This window comes from Monodon monoceros, unplaced genomic scaffold (genome assembly GCF_005190385.1).
Source record: "Monodon monoceros isolate NGI ecotype Baffin Bay Population unplaced genomic scaffold, NGI_Narwhal_1 Super_Scaffold_11, whole genome shotgun sequence".
Taxonomy (NCBI): Eukaryota; Metazoa; Chordata; class Mammalia; order Artiodactyla; family Monodontidae; genus Monodon; species Monodon monoceros.
This window is the reverse complement of record NW_021703767.1, coordinates 90459228-90483648: the sequence shown is the minus strand read 5'-3', so window position 1 is coordinate 90483648 and position 24421 is coordinate 90459228. Positions and strand designations below refer to the sequence as shown.

Genomic DNA, 24421 nt, shown 5'->3' with positions numbered 1-24421 from the left:
CCTGGTTCAGTCTCAGAAGGTTGTGCATTCTGAGAATTTGTCCACATTTCTTCCAGGTTGTCCATTTTATTGGAATGTAGTTGCTTGTAGTAATCGTTCATGATCCTTTGTATTTCTGCAGTGTCAGTTGTTACTTCTCTTTTTTCATTTCTTATTCTACTGATTTGAGTCTTCGCCCTTTTTTTCTTGATGAGTCTGGCTAGTGGTTTATCAATTTTGTTTATCTTCTCAACGAACCAGCTTTCAGTTTTATTGATCCTAGCTGTCATTTCCTTCATTTATTTCTGATCTGATCTTTATGATTTCATTCCTTCTGCTAACTTTGGGTTTTTTTTGTTCTGCTTTCTCTAATTCCTTTAGGTGTAAGATTAGGTTGTTTATTTGAGATGTTTCTTGTTTCTTGAGGTAGGATTGTATTGCTATAAACTTCCCTATTAAAACTGTTTTTGCTTCATCCCATAGTTTTGGGTCCTCGTGATTTCATTGTCATTGGTTTCTACGTATTTTTTGATTACCTCTTTGAATTCTTCAGTGATCTCTTGGTTATTTAGTAGTGTATTGTTTAGCCTCAGGTGTTTTTATTTTTCTCAAAATTTCCCTGTAATTGATATCTAGTCTCATAACGTTGTGGTTGGAAAAGATACTTGATGTGATTTCAATTTTCTTAAATTTACTGAGGCTTGATTTGTGACCCAAAATATAATCTGTCCTGGAGAATGTTCCATGAGCACTTGAGAAGGAAGTGTATTCTGTTGTCTTTGGATGGAATGTCCTATAAATATCTATTAATTCCATCTTGTTTAATGTATCATTTAAAGCTTGTGTTTCCTTATTTATTTTCATTTTGGATGATCTGTCCATTGGTGAAAATAGGGTGTTAAAGTTCCCTACTGTGATTTTGTTACTGTCGATTTCCCCTTTTATGGCTGTTAGCATTTGCCTTATGTATTGAGGTGCTCCTATGTTGGCTGCATAAATATTTAAAATTGTTATATCTTCTTCTTGGATTATTCCCTTGATCATTATGTAGTGTGTTTCTTTGTCTCTTGTAATCATCTTTATTTTAAAGTCTATTTTGTCTGATATGAGAATTGCTATTCCAGCTTTCTTTTGATTTTCATTTGCATGGAATATCTCTTTGCATTCCCTCACTTTCACTCTGTATGTGTCCCTAAGTCTGAAGTGGGTCTCTTCTAGACAGCATATATACGGGTCTTGTTTTTGTGTCCATTCAGCCAGTCTGTGTCTTTTGGTGGGAGCATTTAATCCATTTACATTTAAGGTAATTATTGATATGTGTGTTCCTATTACCATTTTCTTAATTGTTTTGTGTTTGTTACTATAGTTGTTTTCCTTCTCTTGTGCTTCCTGCCTAGAAAAGTTCCTTTAGCATTTTTTGTGAAGCTGGTTTGGTGGTGCTGAATTCTCATAGCTTTTGCTTGTCTGTAAAGGTTTTAATTTGGCCGTCGTATCTGAATGAGATCCTTGCTGGGTTATCATATTCGTTGTAGGTTTTTTTCATCACTTTAAATATGTACTGACACTCCCTCCTGGCTTGCAGAGCTTCTGCTGAACGATCAGCTGTTAACCTTATGGGGATTCCCTTGTATGTTATTTGTTGCTTTTCCCTTGCTGCTTTTAATATTTTTTGTTTGTATTTAATTTTTGATAGTTTGATTAATATGTGTCTTGGCGTGTTTCTCCTTGGATTTATCCTGTGTGGGACTCTCTGCTCTTCCTGGAGGTGATTGACTATTTCCTTTCCCATATTAGGGAAGTTTTCAACTATAATCTCTTCAAAATTTTCTCAGTACCTTTTTTTTTTCTTCTGCTTCTGGGACCCCTATAATTCGAATGTTGGTGCATTTAATATTGTCCCAGAGGTCTCTGAGACTGTCTTCAATTTTTTTCATTCTTTTTCTTTATTCTGCTCTGAGGTAATTATTTCCACTATTTTAACTCCCAGGTCACTTATCTTTTCTTTTGCCTCACTTATTTTGCTATTGATTCCTTGAAGAGAATTTTTAATTTCATTTATTGTGTTGTTCATCATTGTTTGTTTGCTCTTTAGTTCTTTTAGATCCTTGTTAAACATTTCTTGTATTTTCTCCATTCTATTTCCAAGATTTTGGATCATCTTGACTATCATTACTCTGAATTCTTTTTCAGGTAGACTGCCTATTTCCTCTTCATTTGTTTGGTCTGGTGGGTTTTTACCTTGCTCCTTCATCTGCTGTGTTTCTCTGTCTTCTCATTTCACTTAACTTACTGTGTTTGTGGTTTCCTTTTTGCAGGCTGCAGGTTCATAGTTCCCATTGTTTTTGGTGTCTGCCCCCAGTGGGTAAGGTTGGTTCAGTGGGTTGTGTAGGTTTCCACCAGAACACAGATGGATAAGGCTGGATCTTCTCTTTCTGGTGGGCAGGACCGCCTCCTGTGGTGTGTTTTTGTGTGTCTGTGAATTTATTATGATTTTAGGCAGCCTCTCTGCAAATGGGTGGTGTTGTGTTCCTGTCTTGCTAGTAGTTTGGCATAGGGTGTCCAGCACTTTAGCTTACTGGTCGTTGAGTGGAGCTGGGTCTTAGCATTGAGAAGGAGATCTCTGAGAGAACTTTCTCCATTTTGTATTGTGTGGGGTCAGGAGATCTCTGATCGACCAATGTCCTGAATTTGGCTCTCCTACCTCAGAGGCTCAGGCCTGATACCTAGCCGGAGCACTGAGACCCTTGTCAGCCACATGGCTCAGAAGAAAAGGGAGAAAGAAAGAGAGAAAGAGAGAAAGAGGGCGGGGGGTGAGGGAGGGAGGGAGGGAGGAAGGAAGAAAGAAAAAGAAAAGAAAGAAAGAAAGGAAGGAGAGAAAGAAAGAGAAAGAAAGAAAGAAAAGACAGAATGAAATAAAGTTATTAAAATAAAAAAGTAATATGAAAGAAAGAGAGCAACCAAACCAAAAAACAAATCCACTAATGATAACAAGTGCTAAAAACTATACTTAAAAAAAAAAAAAAAAAAAAGGACAGACAGAACCCTAGGTAAATGGGGTAAAAGGAAATATATACAGGCAAAATCACACAAAAGAAGCATATACATACACACTCACAAAAGGAGAACAGGAAAAAAAACCAAAAAATATATATATATATAAAAGGAAAAGAGCAACCGAATCAATACAAAATCTACCAGTAATAATAAGCTGTAAATACTAAACTAAGATAAACATCAAACCAAAAACAAGTTAGGTGCAGAAAGCAAAGCCCAAGTCGACATTTGCTCCCCAAGTCCTCTGCCTCAATTTTGGGATTATTTGTTGTCTATTCAGGTATTCCACAGATTCAGGGTACATCAATTTTTTTGTGGAGATTTAATCCACTGCTCCTGAGGCTGCATGCAGAAATTTGCATTTCTCTTCTTTGTTCGCACAGCTCCTGTGGTTCAGCTTTAGATTTGGCCACGCCTCTGTGTGTAGGTCGCCTGAGGGTGTCTGTTCCCCTCCCAGACAGGAGGGGGTTAAAGTAGCAGCTGATTATGGGGCACTGGCTCACTCCGGCCAGGGGGAGATAGGGATAGAATGCCAGGCGAGCCTGTGGTGGCAGAAGCTGGCTTGACGTTGCACCAGCCTGAGGCGTGGTGTGTTTTCTCCCAGGGGAGTTGTCCCTGCATCACTGGACCCTGGCAGTTGTGGGCTTCATAGGCTCCTGGGAGGGGAGGTGTGGATAGTGACCTGTGCTTGCATATAGGCTTCTTGGTGGCTGCAGCAGCTGACTTAGCATCTCATGCCCGTCTCTGGTGTCCGCGCTGATAGCCGCGGCCCTCACCTGTCTCTGGAGCTTGTTTGGTGGTGCTCTGAATCCCCTCTCCTCACACACCCCAAAATAATTGTCTCTTGTCTCTTAGGCAGTTCCAGACTTTTTCCCAGACTCCCTTCTGGCTAGCTGTGGCGCACTAACCCCCTCAGGCTGAGTTCACGCAGCCAACCTCAGTCCTTTCCCTAGGATCTGACCTCCAAAGCCCAAGTCTCAGCTCCCAGCCCCGCCTGCCCCGGTGGGTGAGCGGACAAGCCTCTCGGGCTGGTGAGTGCTGTTTGGCATGCATCCTCTGTTCGGGAATCTCTCCGCTTTGACCTCCGCACCCCTGTTGCTGCGCTCTCCTCCATGGCTCCAAAGCTTCCCCCCCACCCACCTGCTGTCTCCGCCAGTGAAGGGGCTTCCTAGTGTGTGGAAACTTTCCCTCCTTCACAGCTCCCTCCCAGTAGTGCAGGTCCCGTCCCCATTCTTTTGTCTCTGTTTTTTTTTTTTTCTTTTGCCCTACCCAGGTACGTGGGCAGTTTCTTGCATTTTGGGAAGTCTGAGGTCTTCTGCCAGCATTCAGTAGGTGTTCTGTAGGAGCTGTTCCTCATGTACATGTATTTGTGGGGAGAAAGGTGATCTCCACATCTTACTCCTCTGCCATCTTGAAGCTATTGCATTGTGAATTTTTTTTTCCTCTAAGTATAATTTTCAGATAAATCCCTGTGCCCATGGCAGGATAGCGCTACAATCCATTGCACTATGAGTGTTGCCTCACTGGCAACACTTAACAAAGTCAGGTTTTTTTAAAAAGATACTTTTAATCATGGCTTGTAATAGAGCATAAAGTACCCTTTCCCTCATGTGATTAACTGTATTAAAACCTTTCCTTTTTCGGTTTCTTGGTTTAGCCAAAACATAATTAAACTCACATGTGTTATTAAATATAAAACTCCAGCTTTCTGCCTCAGGAAGAGAGTGATAAAAAATAAACCACATTTTAGTTTAATTCATTTAAGAAAGCTTGGGACTTCCCTGGTGGCACAGTGGTTAAGAACCCTCCTATCAATGCAGGGGACACGGGTTCGAGCCCTGGTCCAGGAAGACCCCACGTGCCACGGAGCAACTAAGCCCGTGTGCCACAACTACTGAGCCTGCGCTCTAGAGCCCGTGAGCCACAACTACTGAGCCCACATGCCACAACTACTGAAGCCTGTGCACCCAGAGCCCATGCTACACAACAAAGACAAGTCACTGCAATGAGAAGCCCACCCACCACAACGAAGAGTAGCCCCTGCTTGCCGCAACTAGACAAAGCCCGTGCACAGCAATGAAGCCCCAACACAGACAAAAAAATATGAATAAATTATTTTTTTAAGTCCTTATCTTAAAAAAGAAAGAAAGAAAGAAAGAAAGAAAGCTGTGCTCATTCTTCCAAAGCAGCCAATAACCAGATCATGTAGTTGCAAACATAATACAGTGGCAGCATCTGGAAGCCATAATAGAGCCCCTGGTTCAATTTCTGTGCTAGGCAGACAGACACTGTTGGGAGAACCCATTCTATGCAATATATTGAGAATCTTGCTAGATTTCCACTTGCCTTGGCTACCTAGATCACTGGATAATATTTAGAATACAAGATAATCTTTAGAATGTGTTACCTATGTTTTTAAAAGTGGCCAACCTGATTCTCCTAAACATGCTACTTTGGCATCTTTGCAAAAAGGATTTCTATTGTATTTAGTTTGGACATAATTATCCACTGTCTTCTGGCATATTGCATTTTTAAAATAATATCTTTTTATTTATGCATTGTAGAATCAATGTTAGATTATTTGAATATCAGCAGTGTACTAGCTCCCACACTTCTTTCTCTACCTGCCTTTTTGTTTGTTTAACTTCTTTAAATAATTAGCTGAGATGATTCATTGTGATTCAGCATAAAGAATAGAAAATGTAGGATAATAAAGGACTGCTGTTTCCCCTGACTGTAATCATATTGGCAATTTCTTTTCTTCTCTTTAGTGATACCACAAGATATTTTCAAAATGACATTAAGTAACATTCATTTTTCCCCCAAAATAATCTTCTATTCTGCTTTTAACTGCTGTGTTATGCAGAACATAAATCATGCTTTTTCTTGTCACTATGAATCAGTGAAATCTAAGCTGTGATTGTGCAATTGTTAGCACCTTTAAAACTGTGATAAGCTCATCCATAGATGAGGTACTGTGAAATACTATTAAAGTAAAAGGCTATGTTTGTCTGATATAAAAATATAGTTTTAGAGTATGACCAGTACATTTCACTCTTAATTTAAAATGAAATTGAGTGGGTTTTTAAAAATACAGCCACAGAAGAAAAACAAAGGATAGAAATAAACTAAAACATTTTGAAGTATAAACCTCTGAAGAGAGGCCATAGTAGTAGGCAGTAAAATCATTATTTAAAATAAGACAGTTATAAATTTGTTTAGGAGATTGTAGAACAGTCATAAAACACACAGGTTTCTGCCAAGCAGAAACTCAGCAAGATATGAAGTGCTTCAGGTTGAGGTAGTTTGTGCCAGTCCCAGACACTAGCAGCTTAGAACATGTGTAGGTTCAAGGGGTGTAGTCAGCACTGTAGTTACTGATCATACCCAGAAGCCTCAGAGGGCTTGTGGATAGGATGTGTGTTAAATAACTTTGAGCTTCTGATCTGTTGGAGGGTGTTTTAGGATCCTATATCAAGGGTCCTCAAAAAGAACATGTTTTCTGAGAAGCACCTTGTCATTTTAGGGGTCACTCCCCAAAGCCCCAGGTAATCTGCTAAGTGCCTTACATTCACTGTGACATTACTCTAACACCATGAGCTGAGTTGAGTATTAAGATCAGTATAGAGATTAAGAAATGGGCTCAGAGAGAGTCTGAGTCTTACTTGGTTGTATATGTTTAAGTGGTAGATTTAGGGCTTCAATATAGGTCCATCAGATTCCAAGGCCCCTGCCCTTCATGCTACCCCACCCTGCCTTCTGACTGGGGAGAACAGTGCAGGGTGGAGGTTGGCTAGAAGGCAGGAGATTCCCTGAGTAGCAGGGATCTGTTTCCTCCAGTACATTTTAGAGCCTCTTCTGAACTGGCTTGCCTAGATCTCAATATCCACTGACTGGTAATTCCTCCTTCCTTCCTTCCCTCCTCCCTCCCTAACTCCTTCCTCTTCACTTAATATTATTACTGCTTGTAATATCCAGCTCTGTCCTCTCTATAGCAAGCTAGAAAAATGGAAGGGTTTAAGCTGGATGTGGATTCATCCTCTAGAAGGGTGAGCGAGGACTGAGGGAAAGGAAGGGAAGACTAATCAGTATTGTTTCCAGATGGAATACCCTACCTCAACTGCTTTAATATAGATAAGTTACAGAACTTTTAAGAGTTCCATTAGAGATGCCCTTGATTTCTGCGTAGTTCCATGATCTCTCAAGTTTCACTTCTTCCCTGGGGTCTAATTAGAATATTGGTATATACAATGATCTGTTCCTTCATCCTCATGAGCATTTATTTCACTTCATACTTATTTATTCCCTGGTTTTGGGCTATTTCTAACTAGATTAGGAATTTATTAAGACTGGAAATTTAATCTTTTATGTCTTTCTTACAGAATGAGTACTTATCGAACAACACACAAAACAGGACTCGATAAATACTTATGGAGAATACATTTGTATTTTCCATAGAGATGGAGAAAAAAAGGCAAACTGTTGCCGTTTGAAATTTAGAAATACATTTCAATTGTCTCTTGAATAATATCAAGATAATTTCACTAGGTAGTCTCAATAATTTTGTATTATATTAAGGTTGCTATTCAATATTTATCACAAATCATTATGTTCTGCTATGCTATAAAAACTTACTAATGGTTGGCTTTTCACCACGAACAAAGATATAAAAGGACCATTTTAAAGGTAGGCTGTCTAATTCTTTTTTTTTTAATTGAAGTACAGTTGATTTACAATGTTGTGTTAATTACTGCTGTACAGCACAGTGACTCAAGTTATACATATATATATACATTCTTTTTCATATTCTTTTCCATTATGGTTTATCACAGGATATTGAATACAGTTCCCTGTGCTATACAGAAGGACATTGTTGTTTATCCATTCTATATACACCAGTTTGCATCTGCTAATCCCAAACTCTGAATCCAACCCTCTCACACACCCCTCCCCGCTGGCAACCACCAGTCTATTCTCTATGCCCGTGATCCTGTTTCTGATTCAAAGATAGGTTCATTTGTGTCACATTTTAGATTCCACATATAAGTGATATCATATGGTATTTGTCTTTCTCTTTCTGATTTACTTCACTTAATATGATAATCTCTAGTTGTATCCATGTTGCTGCAAATGGAATTATTTCATTTTTTTATAGCTGAGTAGTATTCCATTGTATATATGTACCACTTATTTATCCATTTATCTGTCGATGGACATTTAGGTTGTTTCAGTGTCTCAGCTATTGTGAATAGTGCTGCTATGAAAATAGGGGTGCATGTATTTTTTTTGAATTATAGTTTTGTCTGGGTATATGCCCTGGAGTGGGATTGCTGGATCATATGGTAATTCTATTTTTAGTTTTCTGAGGAACTGACATAATGTTTTCCACAGTGGATGCACCAAGTTACATTCCCACCAACAGTGCAATAGTGTTCCCTTTTCTCCACACTCTCTCCAGCATTTATTTGTAGACATGTTAATGTTGGCCATTCTGACCAGTGTGAGGTGATACCTCATTGTAGTTTTGATTTACATTTCTCTAATGATTAGCGATGATGGGCATCTTTTCATGTGCCTATTGACCATCTGTATTTCTTCTTTGGTGAAATGTCTCTTTAGGTCTACTGCCCATTTTTTGATTGGGCTGGGGTTTTTGGTTGTTGTTGAGTTGTCTGAGCTGTTTGTGTAATTTGGAAATTAAGCCCTTGTAAGTCGCATTGTTTGCAGATATTTTCTCCCATTCTGTAGGATGTCTTTTCATTTTGTTTATGGTTTCCTTTGCTGTGCAAAAGTTTGTAAGTTTGATTAGGTCCCATTTGTTCATTTTTGTTTTTATTTTTATTGCATTGGGAGACTAACCTAAGAAAATATTGGTACAATTTATGTCAGAGAATGTTTTGCCTCTGTTCTCTTCTAGGAGTTTTATGGTGTCGTGTCTTATGTACATAAGTCCTTAAGTCATTTTGAATTTATTTTTTTCTTTGGTGACGGGTGTGTTCTAACTTCATTGATTTACACATAGCTGTCAAACTCTCCCAACACCACTTGCTGAAGGGACTGTCTTTTTTCCATTGTATATTGTTGCCTCCTTTGTCAAAGACTAGTTGACCATAGGTGTATGGGTTTGTTTCTGGGCTCTGTATTCTGTTCCATTGAGCCGTATATCTGTTTTTGTGCCAATACCATGCTGTTTTGATTACTCTAGGCTTGTACTATTGTCTGAAGTCTGGGAGAGTTATGCCTCCTGCTTTGTTCTTTTTTTTTTCAGCACTGCTTGGCAATTCTGGCTCTTTTATGGTTCCTTATGAATTTTAGTATTATTTGTTCTAGTTCTCTGAAAAATATCATGGCTAATTTGATAGAGAATGTGTTAAATCTCTAGAATGCTTTGGGTAGTATGGCCATTTTAACAATATTCTTCAAATCCAAGTGCATGGGATTTCTTTCCACTTCTTTGAATCATCTTCAGTTTCCTTTTTAATGTTTTGTAGTTTGCAGCATATAATTCTTTCACCTCCTTGGTGAGGCTTATTCCTAAGTATTTTATTTTGGGTCTTGCAATTTTAAAAGGTATTTTTTTACATCCCCTTTCTAATATTTCATTGTTGGTGTAAAGAAATGCAACCAATTTCTGTATGTTAATCTTGTATCCTGCTACCTTGCTGAATTTGTTTATCAGTTCTAGTAGTTTTTGTGTAGAGTCTTTAGGGTTTTCTATATATAGTATCATATCATCTGCATATAATGACAATTTTACCTCTTCTCTTCACTTCCAATTTGGATACCTTTTTCTTTTTCTTGTCTGATTGTAGTGGCTAGGACTTCCAACACTATGTTGAATAGAAGAGGTGAAAGTGGGCATCCTTGTCTTGTTCCAAATTTTAGTGGGAAGGCTTTGAGCTTTTCACCATTGAGTATCATATTGGCTATGGGTTTGTCATAAATAGCTTTTACTATCTTGAAATACATTCCCTCTATACCCACTTTGGTAAGAGTTTACCATCCTTGTGAAGTTGTGATGAATCCCACTTGGTCTTGGTATATGATCTTTTTTATGTGTTGTTTGATTTGGTTTGCTAATATTTTGTTAAGCATTTTTGCCTGTATATTCATTAAAGATAATGGCCTGCAATTTTCATTTTTGGTGGTGTCTTTGTCTGGTTTTGGAATCAGGGTGATGGTGGCTTCCTAGAATGATTTGGGAGTGTTCCATCCTTTTCGCTCTTTTGGAAGAGTTTAAGAAGGATCAGTATAAGTTCTTCTTTGGATGTTGGGTAGAATTTGTCTATGAAGCCATCTGTTCCTGGACTTTTGTGTGTAGGGAGTTTTTAAATTATAGATTCTATTTCACTTCTAGTGATTAGTCTGTTCAAATTATCTATTTCTTCTTGACTCGGTTTTTGTGGGCTGCGTGCTTCAAGAAACTTGTCCATTTCCTCTAGGTTGTCAAATTTGTTGACATATAATTGTTCATAGTATTCCCTTATGGTTATTTGTATTTCTGCGATATCAGTTGTTATGTTTCCTTTTTCATTTCTTATGTTGTTTATTTGGGTCCTCTCTCTTTTTTTTTTTTGGTGAGCCAGGCCAGAGGTTGCCAATCTTGTTTATCCTTACAAAGAAGCAGCTCTTGGTTTTATTGATTTTTTAAATTGTTTTTTAAATCTCTATTTATTTCCTCTCTGATCTTTATTTCCTTCTTTCTGCTGACTTTAGGTATTGTTTGTTCTTCTTTTTCTAATTCTTTTAAGTAGTAGGTTAGGTTTTGTGAGATTTTTCTTGTTTTTAGAGGAAGGCCTATATCACTATAAACTTCCAAGAATGCTTTTTATGCATCCCATAGATTTTGTATGGTTGAGTTTTCATTGTTTTCTTAACAACTTTATTGGAGTATAAATGCTTTACAATGGTGTGTTACTTTCTACTTTATAACAAAGTGAATCAGTTATACATATACATATGTCCGCATATCTCTTCCCTCTTGCATCTTCCTCACTTCCACCCTCCCTATCCCACCCCGCTAGGTGGTCACAAAGCACCGAGCTGATCTCCCTGTGCTATGCAACTGCTTCCCACTAGCTATCTGTTTTACATTTCGTAGTGTACATATGTCCATGCCACTCTCTCACTTTGTCCCAGCTTACCCTTAACCTTCCCCGTATCCTCAGGTCCATTCTCTAGTACGTCTGCACCTTTATTCCCATCTTGCCCATGGTTCTTCATGACCATTTTTTTTTTTTTAAGATTCCATATATATGTGTTAGCATGCGGTATTTGTTTTTCTCTTTCTGCCTTACTTCACTCTGCATGACAGTCTCTATGTCCATCCACCTCACTACAAATAACTCAGTTTCATTCCTTTTTACGGCTAAGTAATATTCCATTGAATATATGTGCCACATCTTCTTTATCCATTCATCTGTTGATGGATACTTCGGTTGCTTGCATGTGCTGGCTATTGTAAATAGAGCTGCAATGAATATTTTGGTACATGACTCTTTTTGAATTATGGTTTTCTCAGGGTATATGCCCAGTAGTGGGATTGCTGGGTCATATGATAATTCTATTTTTAGTTTTTTAAGAAACGTCCATACTGTTCTCCATAGTGGCTGTATCAATTTACATTCCCACCAACAGTGCAAGAGAGTTCCCTTTTCTCCACACCCTCTCCAGCATTATTGTTTCTAGATTTTTTGATGATGGTCACGCTGACCGGTGTGAGACGATATCTCATTGTAGTTTTGATTTGCATTTCTCTAATGATTACTGATGTTGAGCATTCTTTCATGTGTTTGTTGGCAATCTGTATATCTTCTTTGGAGAAATGTCAATTTAGGTCTTCTGCCCATTTTTGGATTGGGTTGTTTGATTTTTTGATATTGAGCTGCATGAGCTGCTTGTAAATTTTGGACATTAATCCTTTGTCAGTTACTTCATTTGCAAATATTTTCTCCCATTCTGAGGGTTGTCTTTTGGTCTTGTTTATGGTTTCCTTTCTTGTGCAAAAGCTTTGAAGTTTCAATAGGTCCCATTTGTTTATTTTTGTTTTTATTTCCATTTCTCTGGGAGGTGGGTCAAAAAGGATGTTGCTGTGATTTATGTCAAAGAGTGTTCTGCCTATGTTTTCCTCTAAGAGTTTGATCGTTTCTGGCCTTACATTTAGGTCTTTAATCCATTTTGAGCTTATTTTTGTGTATGGTGTTTGAGAGTGTTCTAATTTCATTCTTTTACATGTAGCTGTCCAGTTTTCCAAGCACCACTTACTGAAGAGGCTGTCTTTTCTCCACTGTATATTGTTGCCTCCTTTATCAAAGATAAGGTGACCATATGTGGGTGGGTTTATCTCTGGGCTTTCTATCCTGTTCCATTGATCTATATTTCGGTTTCTATGCCAGTACCATACTGTCTTGATTACTGTAGGTTTGAGTATAGTCTGAAGTCAGGGAGCCTGATTCCTCCAGCTTGGTTTTTCTTTCTCAAGATTGCTTTGGCTATTCGGGGTCTTTTGTGTTTCCATACAAATTGTGAAATTTTGTGTTCTACTTCTGTAAAAAATACCAGTGGTAGTTTGATAGGGATTGCATTGAATTTGTAGGTTGCTTTGGGTAGTAGAGTCATTTTCACAATGTTGATTCTTCCAATCCAAGAACATGGTATATCTATCCATCTATTTGTATCATTAATTTCTTATATCAGTGTCTTATAATTTTCTTCATACAGGTTTTTGTCTCCTTAGGTAGGTTTATACCTAGATATTTTATTCTATTTGTTGCAACGGTAAATAGGAGTGTTTTTTAATTTCACTTTCAGATTTCTCATCTTTAGTATATTGAATGCAAGAGATTTCTGTGCATTAATTTTGTTTCCTGCTACTTTACCAAATTCATTGATTAGCTCTAGGAGTTTTCTGGTAGCATCTTTAGGATTCTCTATGTATAGTATCATGTCATCTGCAAACAGTGACAGCTTTACTTCTTCTTTTCCAATTTCGAATCCTTTTATTTCTTTTTCTTCTCTGGTTGCTGTGGCTAAAACTTCCAAAACTATGTTGAATAATAGTGGTGAGAGTAGGCAACCTTGTCTTGTTCCTGACCTTAGTGGAAATGGTTTCAGTTTTTCACCATTGAGGACAATGTTGGCTGTGGGTTTGTCATATATGGCCTTTATTATGTTGAGAAAAGTTCCCTCTGTGCCTACTTTCTGGAGGGTTTTTAACATAAATGGGTATTGAATTTTGTCAAAAGCTTTCTCTGCATCTATTGAGATGATCATATGGTTTTTCTCCTTCAATTTGTTAATATGGTGTATCACATTGATTGATTTGCGTATATTGAAGAATCCTTCCATTCCTGGGATAAACCCCACTTGATCATAGTGTATGATCCTTTTAATGTGCCGTTGGATTCTGTTTGCTAGCATTTTGTTGAGGATTTTTGCATCTATGTTCATCAGTTATTTTGGCCTGTAGTTTTCTTTCTTTGTGACATCTTTGCTTTTGGTGTAAGGGTGATGGTGGCCTCGTAGAATGAGTTTGAGAGTGTTCCTCCCTCTGCTATATTTTGGAAGAGTTTGAGAAGGATAGGTGTTAGCTCTTCTCTAAATGTTTGGTAGAATTCGCCTGTGAAGCCATCTTGTCCTGGGCTTTTGTTTGTTGGAAGATTTTTAATCACAGTTTCAATTTCAGTGCTTGTGATTGGTCTGTTCATATTTTCTATTTCTTCCTGGTTCAGTCTCAGAAGGTTGTGAATTTCTAAGACTTTGTCCATTTATTCCAGGTTGTCCATTTTATTGGCATATAGTTGCTTGTAGTAATCTCTCATGATCCTTTGTATTTCTGCAGTGACAGTTGTTACTTCTCCTTTTTCATTTCTAATTATATTGATTTGAGTCTTCTCCCTTTTTTTCTTGATAAGTCTGGCTAATGGTTTATCAATTTTGTTTATCTTCTCAAAGAACCAGCTTTTAGTTTTATTGATCCTAGCTATCATTTCCTTCATTTCTTTTTCATTTATTTCTGATCTGATCTTTATGATTTATTTCCTTCTGCTAACTTTGGGGTTTTTTGTTCTTCTTTCTCTAACTGCTTTTGGTGTAAGGTTAGGTTGTTTATTTGAGATATTTGTTTTTTAAGGTAGGATTGTATTCCTATAAACTTACCTCTTAGAACTGCTTTTGCTGCAACCCATAGGTTTTGGGTCATCGTGTATTCATTTTCTTTTTTTTCTAGGTATTTTTTGATTTCTTCTTTGATTTATTCAGTGATCTCTTGGTTATTAATTAGTGTGTGGTTTAGCCTCCATGTGTCTGTATTTCTTGCAGATTTTTTTTCCTGTAAATGATATCTAGTCTCATAGTGTTGTGGTCGGAAAATATATTTGATATGATTTCAATTTTCTTAAATATACCAAGGCTTTATTTGTGACCCAAGATATGTTCTATCCTAGAGAATGTTCCATGAGCACTTGAGAAGAATGTGTATTATGTTGTTTTTGGATGGAATGTCCTATAAATATCAATTAAGTCCATCTTGTTTAATGTATCATTTAAAGCTTGTGTTTCCTTATTTATTTTCATTTTGGATGATCTGTCCATTGGTGAGAGTGGGGTGTTAAAGTCCCCTACTATTATTGTGTTACTGTCGATTTCTCCTTTTATGGCTGTTAGTATCTGCTTTATGTATTGAGGTGCTCCTATGTTGGGTGCATAAATATTTAAAATTATTATATCTTTTTCTTGGATTGATCCCTTGATCATCATGTAGTGTCCTTTGTCTCTTGTAATAGTCTTTGTGTTAAAGTCTATTTTGTCTGATATGAGAATTGCTACTCCTGCTTTCTTTTGATTTTCATTTGCATGGAATATCTTTTTGCATCCCCTCACTTTCAGTCTGTATGTGTCCCTAGGTCTGAAGTGGATCTCTCATAGACAGCATATATACAGGTCTTGTTTTTGTATCCATTCAGCCAATATATATATCTTATGGTGGGAGCATTTAATCCATTTACATTTAAGGTAATTATCAATATGTATGTTCCTATTTCCATTTTCTTATTTTGGGTTTATTATTGTAGGTCTTTTCCTTCTCTTGTGTTTTCTGCCTAGAGAAGTTCCTTTATTATTTTTTGAAAAGCTGGTTTGGTGGTGCTGAATTCTCTTAGCTTTTGCTTGTCTGTAAAGCTTTTGATTTCTCCATCAGATCTGAATGAGATCCTTGGCTGGGTAGAGTAATGTTGGTTGTAGGTTTTACTCCTTCATCACTTTAAATATGTGCTGCCACTCCATTCTGGCTTGCAGTTTCTGCTGAAAGATCAGCTGTTAACCTTATCAGGATTCCCTTATGTGTTATTTTTCCCTTGCTTCTTTTAATATTTGTTCTTTGTATTTAATTTTTGATAGTTTGATTAATATGTGTCTTGTCCTTGAATTTATCCTGTATGGGACTCTCTGTGCTTCCTGGACTTAACTATTTCCTTTCCCATATTAGGGACGTTTTCAACTATAATCTCTTCAAATATTTTCTCAGTCCCTTCTTTTTCTTTTCTTCTTCTGGGACCCCTATAATTCAAATGTTGGTGCATTTAATGTTGTCCCAGTGGTCTCTGAGGCTGTCCTCAATTCTTTTAATTCTTTGTTCCTTATTCTGCTCTGCAGTACTTATTTCCACTAGTTTATCTTCCACGTCACTTATCTGTTCTTCTGCCTCAGTTATTCTGCTATTGATCCCTTCTAGAGAATATTTAATTTCATTAATTGTATTGTTCATCACTGTGTTTTTGCTCTTTAGTTCTTCTAGGTCCTTTTTAAACGTTTCTTGTATTTTCTCCATTGTAGTTCCAAGATTTTGGATCATCTTTACTATCATTCTGAATTCTTTTTCAGGTAGACTGCCTATTTCCTCTCCATTTGTTAAGTCTGGTGGGTTTTTGCCTTGCTCCTTCATCTGCTGTGTGTTTCTCTGTCTTCTCATTTTGCTTATCTTACTGTGTTTGGGGTCTCCTTTTTGCAGGCTGCAGGTTCGTATTTCCCGTTGTTTTTGGTGTCTGTCCCCAGTGGCTAAGGTTGGTTCAGTGGGTTGTGTAGGCTTCCTGGTGGAGGGGACTAGTGCCTGTGTTCTGGTGGATGAAGCTGGATCTTTTCTTTCTGGTGGGCAGAACTGCATCTGGTGGTGTGTTTTAAGATGTCTGTGGCCTTATTATGATTTTCGGCAGGCTCTGTGCTAATGGATAGGCTTGTGTTCCTGTCTTGCTAGTTGTCTGGAATAGGGTGTCCAGCACTGTAGCTTGCTGGTCGTTGAGTGGAGCTGGGTCTACGTTTTGAGATGGAGATCTCTGGGAGATTCTTGCCCTTTAGTATTACATGGAGCTGGGAGGTCTCTTGTGGTCCAGTGTCCTGAACTTGGCTCTTGCAACTCAGAGGCACAGCCCTGACACCTGGTTGTAGCACCAAGAGCCTGTCCTCCACACAGCTTAGAATAAAAGGGAGGAAAAAGAAAGAAGGAAAGAAGAAGATAAAATAAGATAAAATAAAGTAAAATAAAGTTATTAAAATAAAAAGTAAAAAATAATTAAGAAAAAAGTTTTTTAAAATAATTTAAAAAAGAACAGACAGAACCCTAGGGCAAATGGTAAAAGCAAAGCTATACAGACAAAATCACACACAGAAGCATACACATACACACTTAAAAAAAGAGAAAAAGGGAAAAAATGTATATATATCATTGCTCCCAAAGTCCACCTCCTCAATATGGGATGATTCATTGTCTATTCAGGTACTCTACAGATGCAGGGTACATCAAGTTGATTGTGGAGATTTAATACGCTGCTCCTGAGGCTGCTGGGAGAGATTTCCCTTTCTCTTCTTTGTTCCCACAGCTCCCAGCGTTCAGCTTTGGATTTGGACCCGCCTCTGCGTGTAGGTCACCTGAGGGTGTCTGTTCTTCACTCTAACAAAATGGGGTTAAGGAAGCAGCTGATTCGAGGTCTCTGGCTCACTCAGGCTGGGGGGAGGGAGGGGTACGGATGCGGGGTGATCATGCAGTGGTAGAGACCAGCGTGACGTTACACCAGCCTGAGGCGTACCATGTGTTCTCCCAGGGAAGTTGTCCCTGGATCACAGGACCCTGACAGTGGCGGGCTGCACAGGCTCCCAGGAGGGGAGTTGTGGATAGTGACCTGTGCTTGCACACAGGCTTCTTGGTGGCTGCAGCAGCAGCCTTAGCATCTCATGCCTGTCTCTGGGGTCCGCTCTGATAGCCGTGGCTCACGCCCGTCTCTGGAACTCCTTTAAGCAGCGCTCTTTATCCCCTCTCCTTGCGCACCTGGAAATAAAGAGGCAAGGAGAAGTCTCTTGCCTCTTTGGCAGCTCCAGACTTTTTCCCAGACTCCCTCCCAGCTAGCTGTGGCTCACTAGCCCCCTCCAGGCTGTGTTCGCACAGCCAACCCCAGTCCTCGCCCTGGGATCCAACCTCCGAAGCCCAAGCCTCAGCTCCCATCCCCCTACCGCTCCAGTGGGTGAGCAGACAAGCCTCTCAGGCTGGTGAGCGCTGGTCAGCACCAATCCTCTGTGTGGGAATCTCTCTGCTTTGCCCTGAGCCCCCATTGTTGTGCTCTCCTCTACGGCTCCGAAGCTTCCCCCCTCCGCCATCCGCAGTCTCCGCCCATGAACGGGCTTCATAGTGTGTGGAAACCTTTCCTCCTTCACAGCTCCCTCCCACTGGTGCAGGTCCCATCCCTATTCTTTTGTCTCTATATTTTCTTTTATCTTTTGCCCTACCCAGGTACATAGGGACTTTCTTGCGTTTTGGTAGGTCTGAGGTCTTCTGCCAGTGTTCAGTAGGTGTTCTTTAGGAGTTGTTCCACATGTAGATGTATTTCTGATGTATTTGTGGGGACGAAGGTGATCTCCACATCTCTTCTGCCATCTTGAAGCTCCTCCCCTCATTGTCTTTTGTCTCAAGGTATTTTTAGATTTCCTCTTTGAGTTCATCATTGACCCTTTTTAAATTTTTTTTGTAGCATGTTATTTAGTCTCCATGTAATAGTTTTTTTCTTGTTTCTTTTTCTGTGGTTAATTTCTAGTTTCATGCTGTTGTGGTCAGAAAAAATGCTTGAGATAATTTCTATACTTTTAAATTTGTTGAGGCTTATTTGGTTATCTAGTATGTGGTCAGTCCTAGAAAATGTTCCATGTGTACTTGAAAAGAATGTGTATTCTGGGGTTTTCTTTGCATGTAATGTCCTGAAAATATCAATTACATCTATCTGTTCTGCTGTATCATTTAGGATCTTTGTTGCCTTCTTGATTCACTGTCTGCAACTATTATTGTATTCCTGTCAATTCCCCCCTTTATGCCTGTTAGTATTTCTTTTATGTATTTGGGTGCTCCTATATTAGGTGCATATATATTGACAAGTGTAAAATCCTCTTCTTGTATTGATACTTTTATTATTATATAGTGTCCTTTATCTTTCTTTACGGCCTTTGTTTTAAAGTCTATTTTGTCTGATGTGAGTATTGCGACCCCCACTTTCTTGTTATTTCCGTTTGCACGAAATATCTTTTTCCACACCCTCACTTTCAATTTATGTGTCTCCTTTGCCCTAAAGTGGGTCTCTTGTAGGCATCATACAGTAGGCTCTTATTCTTTTATCCAGCCTGCCACTCTGTGTCTTTTGATTGGAACATTTAGTCCATTGACATTTAAGGTAATTATTGATAGTTATGTATCTATTGTCATTTTAAACCTTGTTTTCCCATTGATTTTATATTTCTTGTTTGTCCTTTTCTTTTTCCTTTTGTGGTTTGATGATTTTCTTTTTTATTATACTTATATTCTCTTCCTTTTGGTTTTAGCCAATCTGTTGTATGTTTTTGATTTGTGGTTGCCCTGTTTTTCAAGTATGTTATCCCCTTCCTTTATCTGCTTGCCTTAGACAAGTAGTCATACTGGCTCAAACACATTCTAGGAAAAAACATCTACATATTCTTACTCTCCTCCCCCACATTTTATGATTTTGTTGTCCTCTTTTACATCTTCATGTTCCTCTTTTTTGCTTTTCATTGTTGTTATCATCACTTTCACAGAAAATTTTTTAATTTTTTTTTTAATCTGTGTACTGGCATATTTAAGTGATTTATTTTCCAGTTGTAATTTTCTCTTTCCTATAGATTCTTACTTCTTTTGTATTTAGAGAAGACCTTTCAATATTTCCTTTAGGATAGGTTTAGTATTGCTGTATTGTTTTAGTTTTTGCTTGTCTGAGAAATTCTTTCTCTCTCCCTCTATTCAAAATGATAATCTTGCTGGATAGACTATACTAGGTTGCAGAGTTTTCCCTTTTAGGACTTTGAATATATCTTACCATTCCCTTCTGGCCTGCAACATTTCTGAGGAGAAATCAGCTGACAGCCTTATGGGGGTTCCCTTGTAATTAACTCTTTGTTTTGCTTTTGCTCCCTTTAGAATCCTCTCTTTATATTTAACTTTTGCCATTTTTAATATAATATGTCTTGGTGTAGGTCTGTTTCGGTTTATCTTGCTTGGGATTCTCTGTGCTTCCTGTACTTGGATATCTGTTTCCTTCTTTAGGTTTGGGGAGTTTTCAACCATAATTTCTTTAAATACATTTTCAATCCCCTTTTCTCTTTCTTCCCCTTCTGGAATCCCTATTTTGTTTGTTTGGCATGCTTTATATTATCCTATAGGTCTCTTATATTGCTTTCTCTTTTTTTCTTTAATTTGGCTTTCTGTCTTCTGTACTGATTGGGTGATTTCCATTATTCTATCTTCCAGGTCACGTTTTTGTTCTTCTGCATTATTCATTCTGCTATTCATTGCCTTTAGCTCAGCTTTCATCTCTGCAAATGAGTTTTCTAATTTTTCTTGGTTCCTCTTTATAATTTCTAGCTCCTTTTTACAATACTCTGTACTTTTGTCTAGGCTTTCTTAATTCCTTCAGTATTTTCATTGTCTCCTTTTTGAAATTGGTGTCTATTAGACTGAAGAGTTCTGTTTCATTTGTTCTTTCAGAGGAATGCTCTTGGTCTTTTAACTGGGTGTGGTTCCTCTGTTTCTTCATTTTACTTGTATTTCTCTTACTCTGTGAGTTTAGGAGAAACAATTATCTACTGTGGTCTTGAAGGGCTATTTACATTTGGGGGACCCCTGTGTAGCTTGTGTGGGTTTAGTATATTTGGTGCGAAGACTGTTTTTAATATGGATACATGTCGCCTTTTTCCTCAGCATGTACTGGTCATTATCCCCTTGATAGGGGTGTGCAGATGTGGTGACTGGTGCCTGGTCTTGGGGTTCTCAGTGGTGGTGGTTCAGGCATGCCCCTGGAGCACACGATGGGAGTGGAGGCAGCTTGCAACCACTCCTGGTGTCTGCAAGGTTGGCAGCAGTGGCTCATGAACATTCCTGGGATCTGAGGGGGAGGCGCAGGGGCCCACGACCACTCCTGGTGTTTGGGCAAGTGGCAGTGGCATCTCATGACAGCCCCTGAAGCCCATGCAGGCAGTGTCCTGCCCTCTTCGAGCATGTGCACAGGGGAAAAGGCTACAATCTGTGCCCAGCTCCTCCCCTCGTGCACCCCCCAAACAATGATGACTGGTCTCTAAGCAGCCCAGGCTTCCTCCGAGTACACCCCCAACCACAGTTGCACTAGATTCCAGCCCCCTTAGTCTATCTCCACACAACCAACCCCAGTCCTCTCCACAGTTCTTATCCCTGAAGCCCAAGTTCCAGCCCCCAGCCCCCACCAGCACTGGTGGACATGCATCAGGCTGGGGAGTGCAGGGTGGCAGCAATGACCAACTGTGCAGTTCTCCCTCAGCTCTGGCTACCACAAACCAACTGCTATGCTCTCCTCTGAGGCTCTAAAGCTCACCTTCTGTCCTGGCTGATCTCCCTGCCAGTGAGGAGACTTCCCCTGGTGCAGAAACCTTTCCTCTTTCACACCTTCCTCCCAAGGGCTCAAGTCCTGACCCAATTCCTTTCTCACTTTCCTTTTTTTCTTTTTTCCTACCCAGTTACATGGAGATTTTCTTGATCTTTCAGCAGTCTGAGGTCTTCTGTCAGCATCCTGTAGATATTCTGTTAGAATTGTTCCACATGTAGATGTATTTTTGATGTATTTGTGGGAGGTGAGCTTCACATCCTACTACTATTCCATCATCTTGTTCATTCCCTAGTTCTTTTACCCTTTATATTACCCCTTTCCATGTTCTTCAGAGGTTTGAGATGCCAGCGCACAGAAAGAAAAACTGCCTCCAGATTCACAGGCACTGCAAAATAAAATTGGAAATCTTCATTAAAGTGTATATGGGGAGAAGTGTGATACAGTTGTGGGGGGCCATTATTTGGGGGAAGTGATAAGAAATAATGTCTCTGAGAATAAAATCGTTAGTAAAGCCATTACAGTATTTTTTGTATGCCTTTAGCAAATGAGTTGGTACTAATTTGTGTTTAGTTTACGTGCTCTGATAATGGTAGCTTGTGTTTATATAGTGATTTAAATGCTTAGAAAGTAAAATGACCATTTTCCCCTAGGAAGCTACAGAACATCAGTATTATGTACTCTGTTCAAGTCCACATTGATAATGACTAAGTAAACCAGGCTCTTATGGTTTTGGATAACAAGTCCTTGGTCTTTAGACTCCATGTACTATGTATAACTTCAAGATAATTGTATTTACCCTCTTTGAGAGAAATCTCTATCTCCCAGTTGATGTTCTTTGGTCAAATGGACTTATTATTCATTAAAACTGAACTGTTAAGAGCCTCAATTAGTTCTCTGTTTTCTGACATTCACTGTGCCTTAAATAATGTTTTACATATTCTTAGTTTGGGGGGAGTATTATTGGTAGGACATATTTTAATTCAGTTTAGTTTAATATAACCTATCATTACCCTAAAATACCTTCTTTTAAATTTTTTTTTCCTTTTGACTGCAGCTAGTATTGATATTTAGCAAGAAAGTAAAGGAAATAACATTTGTTGATGCTCATAATGAACTAAACATCTCCCTGAGTGATTTTTTAGGTGTAATTTAATATAATAATGTATCCCAAATAAGACATTATCTTATAATTCAACATATACTCGATAAGATATCTAGTAAATGGCTACCGTATATCAGGTATTGTGCTAGGATACGGAGATAAAAAGAGAGAGAAAACATATTTTCTGATCTTATGGGGTTCTTTTCAGTCAAGGAAAGGAGAGATAAGGCTAAAAATATTGCAGATGCTATGATGCTATGAACACAGTACATAATTCACACATTCACTCAGTAAATGATTTGCCAGGCATAGTTTTATGTGCTGGGGAAACGGTGGTGAATGAAACGAACAAAAATCTCTTCCCTCACAGAGCTGACATTCTAGTAGTTATCCTAAGGATCACAAAGGGACAATCATTTCGGTCATGGAAATGGCTATTAGGAATCTTTGGAACATCAGTTATATATCAAAATGATTGTATGAACATTAGAAGTAAAGCTACTTTTCAATCTGTAACCTCATATCCTTGAAGTAATGCATAGGGTATGCTGTGGTGGCAGGTTTCCATTATCAGGATCCTTTCTGGAACCAGCCAGTTCCTAAAGCTGTCAATTTTGTCCACCCACACCATCATGAAAGATAAATTCATTTAAAGCTAAATAAGGTAAATGGTACAATTTGTCTCACTTGATTTAGTGGTAATGTCTTCAATTCTGTAGTGTATGTTAGACCTGAAGAGATCTTTTCTGAAGAGATTTTTCTTTTTTAAATGGAAGACTCTTAAGGATGTCGAACTTGCTTTTTCCGTTGTTCAGTCTTTCAATTCTAGTGTCATCCAAATGTGCCTTATCCATCTTATTCTTTCCTTGTGCAAAAAGATATTTTCTGTAAGTTTTCCATATATTAAATTTGGTTAACCATAATAAGATAAACCATATTTTCATAAAATGTCATTATTATTATCATTTAAGAGGCTAGATTTTCTCAATGAGCAGAAATACAGCTTCTTGCACCCTCAAGTTTTGTTGTGAAATCAAACAAGATTACTAATGAAAACATCAAAATACCAAAACCCTGTGAACTCCTACATTGATTTTATGCATTTTGTTAATTTCAGTGAACAGAGCACTACAAAGAAGGCTCTCTCTTTGCAGCCCTCATAAAAACCATTTATTTCTTTACATAGTTTTCATTTTTTATTGTATTTTTTTCTAAAAATATGTTATTGAATCTACGTTGTTTATTCAGTAAACAGTAAACAATTATTGAGTGTCAGAACTATGCTGGGATATAATGAAACTGACATATAAAATCATCCCCATCAAATGAAGGTGATAGAAAATAAAGATCCCTATATGAAAGGTTAGTAATTCTATGACAGACATATTTTATAACACAGTTATAATTCTAAACTAGTTTTCATTTTCTTAGCACATAACCTCTCTACAGTGCTTCTTAAACTTTAAGATGTAAGGAATAATCTGCGTAGTATGTTGAAATTGTGATTCCTGGACCCTAGAGAAATTCAGCATGTCTGGGAATCTGCATTTTCACAAAGACCAGGTGTTTTGGGAGTTGGTGACCCTTACCCTTAGACTTCATTTAAAGAAAGAGTTCCTTTGTGACGTTTCCCTTTTGCTGAAACTTTCCTAAGTGAAGGTCCCATAAGGCCTCTTTTCAATCTTCCACCTGTTTATCTTAATGCCATGCTCTCAGGATTTCCAGCTGAGATTTACCAGGTCCATGTGCATCTCATTACCTTGACTTGAAGTAATCCTCCCTAGTGTAGTGCTGACCTTGTTGGAGTCAGTTGTACCTAGTCTGAGAATGACACCACTGACTGTCGCCTCATCCAAAGACTGCATCTAATGGTGCAGCTATCTGGAAGAAGATGATGATGGAAGGCCCCCTCGTGATATGATAAAAGAATGCTTTTTAAACAAGGTATTAAGTTTAAACACCAGCTAGGAACTGCCTAACTGTAGGGGAGCACTTTACAAATAGTAATCATTTAACTCTCATTAACAAATTTATAAAGCAGGTGCTATTATTATGTTCATTTCACAGATAAGGACACTAAGGCTCAGTAACTTTCCCAACATCACACAGCTACTAAGTGGTAGAGCAGGGATTTGAACTCAAGTCATCTTGCTCCAGGATCTGGTGGCTGTAATTAATATAAAATGCAGCCTTTCCCTTAGTCAAAGGAACATCCTGTGATCCTTTTGCTACCACCATTCATATCAGAATGACTTACAGTAAGTTACATAAACAGAAGGAAAAAATAAAACAACAAACAAAAATCATCTCAAAAGGAAAACAAAACAATACGAACATTATATAGGATAGTTTTTAGTGTATTTTCAAATCAAAGGTATATTTCAAC

At 38.3% G+C, this 24421-nt stretch overlaps 1 protein-coding gene across 2 annotated transcripts in view; it reads left to right on the top strand.

Annotated features, from left to right (window-relative positions):
- Positions 1-24421, top strand: part of NAALADL2 (N-acetylated alpha-linked acidic dipeptidase like 2) — a 1153076-nt gene that overhangs the window by 1075712 nt on the left and 52943 nt on the right. The gene's annotated exons all lie outside the window — the stretch shown is intronic.